This window comes from Thunnus thynnus, chromosome 19 (assembly GCF_963924715.1).
Source record: "Thunnus thynnus chromosome 19, fThuThy2.1, whole genome shotgun sequence".
Taxonomy (NCBI): Eukaryota; Metazoa; Chordata; class Actinopteri; order Scombriformes; family Scombridae; genus Thunnus; species Thunnus thynnus.
In genome coordinates this window covers 14,549,958-14,560,671 of record NC_089535.1, presented here as the reverse complement: position 1 = coordinate 14,560,671, position 10,714 = coordinate 14,549,958, and positions in this window count along the sequence as shown.

The following is a 10,714-nucleotide window of genomic DNA, read 5'->3' as shown; positions in this document are numbered from 1 at the left end:
CACCACCACCAACACTAACACCCCCCTCCCGCCCCCCCTATAGCCTATAGTGCTCCAATTCGTGGCAGGGCGGACAAAGTCGAGCGGGTTCCCAGTAACCCGAATCATGAGTGAAACCGTTCCGACAAGAAAAACTATTCTTACTCCACCGCCGGCAGGAAAACGACAAGCAGGCTTCTGTAGACGGAGGCTTGAAAAAATCCTTCCTTCCTTTCAGTTTTATATCATTACGAAACGTCCTCTCACGGCTACAGCAGCCTCAGTCTTGCACACATACACACACACACACACACAAAAAGATGATTTCTTAAATGCAGAGTTCAAGCAAAAGAGACAGTCCTTGTCTGGAGAATATGTTGCATGCTGCAGGCTTTTTCTTTATAACCCAACGCGGCATTTAAAAGCGTATCCTCCATCTCGAGAATTGTTGATGATTTGGATTATTGAAGTAAATCCTCAAACGTGCGCATGATTTCAGCAGAAGCGCGTCCCATTCCTCATTGTTTTGTGTCTCAGAGTTGTTATTATTATATCGGTAAATAAGTAGGAGTGTGCGCGCAGCCCGTGAGTGCCATTCTCACCCCTCTGTGTCTGTTTGCTTTGCGCGAAGTGCCGCTGTAGCAGTTTTTCGCCCACGATCGTCCAGCCCACCACGCATTGTAATGTAATGGCGGTCGGAAGGTACTACAGAGACTCGCCTTCCCATTTGACCAAGTTTGAGCTCACGTGATCAAAGTCTGGGATTACAGTACTGTTTGGTATCTTTTGATATGAGGCTGGATGCGACGCATCAGACGCCGCGCCAGCCGTGCGCGCGGGCAGGCAAGGCAGTTATAGAGATTGTTTTATTGTTGTTAAATGTACCCTTGTTGTTTCATGTTATCAGTCTGTTAAAGTGCTTGAATATAAAAAAAATATTTGTATATGATTTTTTTTTTTCTTTTCATGTTCGCATGGTTTCATTGTGTGATGCGTGGTTACATAATGTAACCTAACTGTGTTCTCACAACAGAGGATGTGACAGAATAGAGGTCAGAATGACTTACTGAGCTTATACTGTGTTTCATAAGAGATCTCTATGTAGGTTACACTCACCAAATATGTCACACCATAACGCTTTCTTGAGGGACTTTCTTGAGGCGATGATATAAATCATATGCAAGTCAAGCATTTTGTTTGAAGTTATCCAAATTGCTTATATCCAGGGCTGTAGCAAGGATGTTAGAGATGCTGAGGTCATGAGGCAAAGTCCTCCTAACCCCCCACGCCCCCAAGACACCTCAAAGAAAGTCTCTAAAATTGTTTAATTATAGAGATTTTTCATTGAGTTAGCGATTATATCTTCTGCAAAAATATTGATTATTGTAGCTTTAAATAAATTGAAGCTATAATCAATATTTTTATATTAATAAAAAATGACAATGTGACAGGAATCCCTCATAGTGACAAACCCTCATATTATTAATCACTCAACTTTGCAGTTCTTCTTAGCTCTACATGGCTTTTTAGTAGCTTTCAGCTCGTTGTTTTGGTTTTTGCCACCCACAACTTTACTGTTTCGGTTCACTCTCACCACTGTCGTCAACTTGTTTGCAGCACACAGCTAATTTCAGTGATAAAGCTCTGATAGAATCTGCTGTTCACTATCTGTCCATCAAGAAACAGAAAAACAAACTTAGCAACAACCTGATGAACATAGTGGTGCATTTTTGCAGTTAAAGATTTCCCTCAGGAGTTGGTGAAGCAGAGCTAAAAATACACTAAATTTCGGACTTACATTCGCCAGGTCGACACAATAATGACTCCAAATCTTATTGTTCTGTGTCTGCTGGAGGTATAAATAAACAACTGCGTACTAACATGTTTACCACATGAACTTTATAAGGTGATATTATGTAAGTGTTGTGTTTACAGATTCTTTTGCTGCCCAAGGTGGCCAAAAAGAAAAAAAAACAATGATTAAGGTTTAGATAGAGCAGTTACTTTAAGAAAAGTCTTCTTGAAATCATTGCTCATACACCTGACTAACTAAAGTCTAATTCAAATACCCGCCCAAGAACTTAGTTCCTATTTTTCCTCTAATTATTGCCAGATTACATAGTTACAAAATTATTAGGAAATTAACCTACTGGAAAATTACGGGCTATAAAATAAACCAATTTCTGGTAAGGAAATCCTGTATTTATTTTTTATTTCGTTTGCATAAAAGTAATCCAATTTTTAAAAAAAAACAGTGGAATTAGCCTAAAGTAAGTTTAACTTGTAAACTTCCCCCGAGGTTGCGGAAGCCCCCATATTCCCAGAAAAAAATACACACATCATGACCTCAATGGCAGCCCTATTTATATCATAACTTTACTTCAATTGATTTACAATTTAGCCAATACAAACACATTAATATGTCCTGTCTACTATCCAGACATTGTACTGCACACTAGCTTTGTTACACTTGTATAGACATTGTGCAAACTGTTGGAGGTTTTGTTTACACCATCTATAAAAATGTTCTTCAGTTGTTCTCTCTGTTCTCTGACAATGCAGGTGGTGCCCTTTGAGGCTGAAGAACAAAAGATTATTAATAAAGCCACAGTTTCCTGAGGTAGACAGAAGGGTCCATCCAGGCGTCAGTCCATCAAATATTTGTGTGATTATTAATCATTTATTAGAGGTATATTATATGTTCTTTATGTGTATTTAGCTTTTCCTCATGTTTATTACAAATATAACTACATTTCTGGTTTGTGCTTCAGAGCTTACTGTACATTTCCTTACTTTTGTGAACTTGATTCTCTTTTGCAACCTAAAAAGATACTACAGTGCAAACTGCTTTATCTTGAACAGTATTAAATAAACAGGCAAAAACAGTCAATAGCTACAGACCTTTGCAAATGGATCCCCCTAGAGGTCTTTCAAAAGTTAGTTTATTCAGTCAATAAGCCTTTTATCCCTCAATCTCGCGGAAAAATAAAATGTATCACACTGAGTTGAATGGGCTTTTTTATTTGCAGCCATAAAGCTGCAATACCTTTTAAAAGCCCACACTTGCACTGCAAAAATTACCTAACCCTTTAACCTATCATCAGGCTCCAGGGATTCCAGGGATTTATTTTGCATGGCAGTGTGTCTGCATGAAGATTCAGCTGAGACTATGTCCAAGACTAAATTAGTTACAGTCAGTGACAAGTGAAGTCTCTTCTCTATGCCAGCCTCAATGAGAGCCTCTACAAAATAATAACAGTATGTATGTATGTATGTATGTATGTGTGTGTTTGTATGATGCAAAGAGGCAGCCTAACGGTTAACCACAGCAATATACCATTAAATATTAGCTTTTTACTCACAACAACAAAAAACATCCAGTTACTTGCCATGCACAAGTCACTAGTTAGTGCGCTATTTAATGCTGTCATCTTTCGACAATTATATAAGCACAAGAGCCATCATACACAGCTAAATAAATGACACAGGAATTGTATTTTTATGCTGTGGCTCTGGGATTTTTACATTTTCTGGGAGACATCTGAACAGCATCATGTGAAGTATATAAACGACGGCATACAACATGCACCATGGCATGCTGGATTTGTTTTATAATTTATAGGTTGTTCCAGGCTGAATGCAATATCATTTCTACATGTAAGAGATGTTGCCCCTTGAGTGTAAATCTAACTGAGCTATTTATAGACGACTCTATATTCCCTCTGCTGGCATATATCTCTAGAAAAGATCATCATATACTGACATATTCAATCTATTATCATACAAGCATAATTCTGACATGACACACTTAATACAGTTTTATGTATGTGGGAAAACAGCTGGTACATATTGCCACAGAGAGGGAGCCTTTAGTCCAGTGATTTCTCTTCTGTTTGAGAAGTAGGAGGGGAAAAAAGATATGAATCAGATGGATGAGCGAGGGCTTAGCCTGGCGGTTATTGATCCCTTTGCTCCAGGAATGATCCAGAACTCATTTGGAGACTTTTTCCCCCTCCTTTTTGTTCGATACATCCTTAAAGGCTTTCCAAAAGACTCTCACACACACAGTTTGGCACACTAGGTGTGGAGCTGATAGGATGAGATGTTATCAGTTGGAATAAATCTATTTCAATATGCCAAGCATTTCCCCCTCATCAGGCCCCCACTGACTTGATCTGTGTGTGAGGAGAAAAGATGCATTACTGCTCTGATTAAAGATAATATGTTTGTCTAGACAATCTGTTTAGACTTGTTTCGTGATGGAGTGGATAGGCGTGTATGTGTGTGTGTGTGTGCGTGTGTGTGTGTGTGTGTGTGTGTGTGTGTGTGTGTGTGTGTGTGTGTGTGTGTGTTTGTGGATCTTTCATTTAGTCTCCTGTCACATAAAATGACAAGGTGCAGTAAATACTCACATGAATATATGCAGACATATATTCAGGTGGCACAGGTCTTTTTGCAACACATAAAATTCATTATAATCTTCTATTTGGACCACAAGCCTTCTTCAACCACACAGAAAATATACTTAACATTGTTTTTAACACCTTGATAGTTGATGACTTCTTCTAATTTAATGAGAATCTCTTATAAATATGATTTTGAACAGATGACATATTTCAGAAATGTTGGTAAAACATGGTTAAATAAAATGGATTTTCATTACATTACATCTGTGATAGGTGTTGACAGTACAGATTTAGTAGGGTTTACGCAGCACTACTCCACCCAGATCCCACATCAGTCTATTAGGATTTATATTATCAGAGTTTTATTACAGTTTGCTCTTAAGAGATCCAACAGGGATTCAGACCTCTCTGGGCTCAGATTGATGCCAAACATGAGTAACGTCACCTTCATCGAGCCCAGTTTGTGGCAAAGGAAATGGTTATCACTTTAATATATTTTATATACTGGGTTTTAATAAGGTCAAAAGAAAGGAAAAAAGTATTTAAATGGGGAACATTTGTATTTATTGATATATTATTCTGCATACAGCAGTGGAGTCTGTAGGGAAATAAAGCTAATATCAACTTAATTGTTGGTTAATAGTAGATAAAATCTGTATTTTTGTATTTTTATCAGTTATGCTATTAACTACAAGTCAGAAATGAAATGGTGGTTGGAGATTGGGATGGTCATACCTGCAGCCACACCAGCAGTCTGAAATATTTAATATGTTTTTCACCCACATTCACTTTGATTCTGCTTCTTCTCATTGAGGTTTAAATTGAGTTAGCAGCAAACTGTGTATGTAATGTTTATTTGTAGTTAATTTATTTATTGTGTTATGTCCATCCTTCATGTCTGTTAATTGGTTTGGCCAGTCAGTATATACTCTATATTCCCCTCAGGTGTTGTTAGTTAGGCCAGTTTTGTCTTTGTTAAGGTCAGTTAAGTTATGTAGTTCAGTTTACTGTATTTTGATTCCAGTTCTGTCTTACTGACTTTTTATTTAGGGCCAGGTTTAGTTAATTATCACATTTGCTTAGTTGAGTGTCATTTTTTGGGTGAATAAAAATCCACTTTTTTGAAATAAACAAAAAAATTGTGTCCTTGCCTTGCTGTTCAGTCCCTAACAGAGATAAAACCCAGAGCCAAACCCAAACCTAGTTTATCTGAATATCACTCTAACACTCCTGCTTCGTGTTTTTCTAAATGTTTTATGTTTTTGCACACAGCTAACTGTTGGAGCGCTCATAAATGATTCAGGACCAGCACATTGCAAGGGATTATGCTCGTATGGACATAGAAGGGTGTTTATCATTCAGAGGATTATGTTTTTCTTAAGAAAGAGCCTTGCAGTATCTTCATTAGTGATTGATGGATCATCGTGTGCTAAGTAAACACACACCTAGCAGCAAATTCTCTCCCTGAAATCAGATGAGAGTGTCTCCTCTCTTCAGCTCCGGCTACCTCACTGGCATTTCCTGGAGCGCGGAGAGTCTGGCTGAGAAGAATAGATGGTGTGCATTATAATGAACATGGGCTGACACCGCCTCATCCATCATTCCACCCAGGAAAATTATAGCAGTGCCAGGGAGAGAGGGAGAGAGAGAGAGAGAGACTTTAAATCACAGGACGTCTACAGGTCTAACTCCTCTCTCAGACTGTCATCAGCTCATTGTTGTTGTTTTTCAACTGTCCAGTCCACTTCTGGTTTGGGTCACAGAGGGACACTGTCTAACTGTTTGTCTCCCTGTCAGTTTACTGTATCCCCACTCTAACTCTCTTGTTGTATATTGCCTTAAATATTCTTCTGTCTGTTCCTCCTTATATGCTTATATTACCCATGTGGGCTGCAACTAAGGATTATTATTACTGACAATTAGTCTGTTGGTTATTGTTATGATTAATCACTCGGATGATAGTAAAAAATGTCGATCACAAGTGCCTACAGTGAGGTGACGTTTTCAAATTGCTTGCTTTTGTCCAAAACCAGTCCAACATCCAAAGCTATTCCATTCACAATGATATAAAGCAGCAAATCCTTACACATTTTTTGGCATTTTTCCTTGACAAATGACTTGCACATTAATTTCCTGTTGATTGACTAATCAGTTTTGCTCACTCACTCTTCAATCTAGTGTCACATATTTTAATATTTTGCTGTTGTGTGTCCCATGTTACCTCTCTGCACTTTGCTACTGATGAATGTAATGTGCTGTGTGTGTGTCTTTTAGCAGAAGATACACTCCACTGACCACAATCCCGTCTCCCCTGTGAGCCCACTGCGCCCAGTATAATTCATCCTAATACTGGTGTGTTTTTTACATGCACATTTCTCAACACGCCAAAGATTTGTCTCAAGGCACCGAGACACAATTTAATTACACTGAGCGTACTTGTGCTTTTTGGGCTTTTTGAATTTATTATATCAAAGGACATACTGGAGGTGACGGTGTGTTTACGTGTGTGTGTGTGTGTGTGTGTGTGTCTGCATCTGCCTGTGCGTGCATGTTCATCTGTGATCTCGAGTGATTCACTCAAGCACTGTGAAGACTGTTGTAATGGTGTTTCCGCAGCATATTGATTTCACGATGAGCAGACGATGTCTTTATAAGATGACTCGAGAGATGGGAAATTAGATGTTATCTCGTAACAACAGAGGATGAGGAATCATATGGTGCATTATCTGATTTTGGACTCATGTCAAGCCGTCAAACTTACTGCTCCACAGATGACATGTGCGCTGCGAGCCTCCTCTATGCGCTGCTAGACGAGGATAATTACCACAGATGGACTGCGACTGGTAAATTGAGTGAAAGTGGGAAACAAAATATAGATTTTGTTTTACATTGCAAATAGTAGTTTAAAGTTATGCAGCGTAGGAGATAGCCTGAAGGTTAGAGCAAGGCCTTTAATCCCCCGTTGCCCTAGTAAACCTCCTCTGTGACCACTATAGAAGCCTGCCTGTGTTGCATATTTCAACCTGCAAGTAGAAGAATACAGCCCAAGCAGTGTGCAGTGCTTTCATGTAGAAAGATTACCACAGATAGTGTGCTTTAAGTGACCGGCCAGCATTTCCACTTGGCTGCACCCTCTGATGCCACCTGAACAGAATTCAGTAGGAGCCTTCAAGCTCCTCATACATAATGTATTGCTGAAGGTCTGCTCAGTTTTCATGTTCTCCTAATTCATTTCACAAAGAGAGAGAGAGAGCTCTGCCAGCATACAGAGCACAACGCCTGCATCACACTGTACACTGTCAAATCAGGAATCACCACTTCACAACTGACTTTCTTTGCTCAAGAACTGTCAGGTGGCTTTTTGTTTGACTTGAATTCTTATGGATGTATATCAAACCTATTTTTATGTATCTTTTGTGCCGGTTGTGACATTGTTTGACCCTTTAAACTTTTATCTAAAATAGTATATTTATTGTCTTTTTGTTTCGACAAGTTTCATTTGATTGAGGTTGCTGAGAGAAAGAACTTGATCGAATCAACGTAGCAGCATAATGCAGTGTAATTCTCCATGCTCTTTGTCTTCACGTCTCAGAGACAGAAATTGATATTTATTAGTTTAATGCTCAGTGACACGGCTCTGGCCTTGCCCTTCATTTTTTATGTTGCCTCTCCTTATTTCTTTAGCGGTGTGATTTGATGTGCCGTGATTGTCTTTTGTTTCTCTTTTGCTCACAGCCTAAAATCATTCATGAAAATCAATCCCAACATAGCGCGCTCTTCTGTTTCTCAAAACGTAGCCTTCCGCTGACCTCAATAAATCGACCGACGAGCGTTAAACATTTCAGTTAGTGCCCTTAAAGTGGCCTTTCCACAAACATAGTTCTTCACGCAAAGGGGGGCACTGAGAGCTGTGTGTGTGTGTGTGTGTGTGTGTGTGTGTTAGTGTGTGTGTGTGTGTGAGAGAGAGACAGAGAGAGAGAGAGAGAAAGGGAGAGACCAGTGTAATGAACACAATTGTAGTGTAATATAATTATGGCTGATTGACTATAATTAATGATTGTGTCTGATCATTTTAGTTTATGTTATTTTAAAGGGAGGGGTCCCAGTCAGTCTGCCCATTATCTGGGAATCCACAGGAAGTCAAATGGCATCTAGTTACTGATGCCAGTAGTCATAAATGATTTTTCACATTATTTCAGTGAAAGGATAAGGATGGGCAATTTTCTATATTTTTCTGATTGTCAGCAAATCTCATGTGCAGAGCCAAAATAACAATAAACTTATACTTGCAAGTATTGTGTGGATGTGTCCAAAGCCTCTTGACTTTGTGCTACATTATAAATTTCTCAAAGAACTTCAGTACAAAGTCAAGAAGTTTTGATATGTGGCACAACCAGTTAGCAAAGCTCTGTAAACAGTATCAAATTCCCACACTATGGTAGCCATTGTCCTCATGGTGAATGAATATGTCACCCAGTGCGGTGTGGCTCATTGATGTGTTTTTAATAGTTTTTGGGCAACAACGGAGGTCTAAGGCACAGAAGAATAAGATCAGATCTTGTTTGCACACAATACTTGTAAGCAGTATGACATTGTTGGTTTGGCTCTGCACATGAGACTTGTTGACAATAAGAAAAATATAGATCATATATCACCAGCCTTATCCTCAAGTACCTCTAAAAAGGGATGAGTAACTACAATCCGGCCTCTTCTTTCCATCCTGTTTGGTTCTGCCTCCAGCGATCCTGATAGGATAGGTTCCTGAGGTTGGGACCTAAGAGGGCCCTCCTTTCTTGCTATGTCAGTTTCTCTTTAGGCAAAGCACCTCTGCACCAGTAGCACCCCTTATCTCCAGTGTTCATTCACTATTGACTACTATTATACCTCACCATTCACCTGCTGGGCTTATCAACTGGTAACACGTAGATCTCAATTTGTAATCCACACACACACAGCACAAAAGCAGCCAAGAAATCAGAGCTCTGTTTTCTCCAGTGAATCACCTTTAAACACCTGGCCCTCTAAAGGCACAGGTGCTTAAGAGAAACAAATGGGGACTAAAGACTGCAGAACCAAGAAGGTGGCCCTACCAATTTACAAGTTTGAGTTTAAAAAAACTGGTTTTGTGTCTTAAAACAGTGAATAGTTATGAATTACATTCTGTTTGTTAGAAGCTGAGACATGTTTAAGTGTTAATCTATTACTCTAGACACACAAGGTTAAAAGAAGTCTGGACGTCCAAACAAGGCAACTCAAAACAGAGGTCTAGTCAAAAGCCAAGCTGCTCCACTTTGTACTTGTATGGGCCTTACAGTTAATGCAAGAAAAGAGGATTACAAGAGATGTTATGAAAAGAAATTAAGGCATGACTCGACTCTCTCTGTTCTCAAGACATATTTTTAATGGAACAGAATACTGCATGTAAGCTCAGACAACAAATCCCAAGTGAAATAATTTTAATATAACCTTGTAGGAAAAAAAACAAATATGCACCAAGGCAACAAATTAGGTGCAGCTTCTCCATATTTGACATGATGTATTAAATTAGAAATTAGGCAAATTTGCCTGGAGTTTTTCTTTTCATTCCATTTTACTGTGTTATGTTTAAAATTACATTATGTTCTGTAATGTAATTATGCACCTTTCGCAAATTATGACTTGATCCAGAATGTTTAAAGTAGTTCTGAGAAAAGCTTGTTTGTGACCGTGCATTCAAGTGGACATGAAACTGTTTAGGTTGATTAGGTTATGGCTGATTTCCTGCATCTGAATTTTATCTTAAATGCACACATTGAAAGCTACAATGCAGCTGCACAAACTGTACACAGAGAATAAGACAAGAGTGACAGATATTTATGTTTGCTTGTCCTGAGTGAAGGCTTGTTTTTCTGCATCTGGCTGTATGGATATCAGTGTGGGATGTGGGGGGTGGAAGCATCTGAAAGGCTGAGAATTCCTGAAAAAAAAAGCAGCGAGACAAGTGAGAAGGGAAGAGGGAGGTCTTTTGGCCACTTGTGGCCTTCGCAACCCAGGCACAAATCATAGAGGGACATGGCAATCGGAGTGACAGATGAACAATGCTCCCATTTTCCAACCCCCTGTGAACAGGCCCATCCATCACGGGAGGGGAGATTAATTCAATTCATCAGCTTTTTGTCTCCTTGGGCCCCCTAATGCCACCTGATATTGCTCAAAGGGGACTTATAAATGTTTGTGGATTTGATCTGAACCCGCTTGCTTGACACTGAATTAAAACATTAGTCTTTTACTCTTAGCAGTACACTGGTTTTTGCCAACAGCCTGCCTGCCAATTCTACCATAACTCTGAA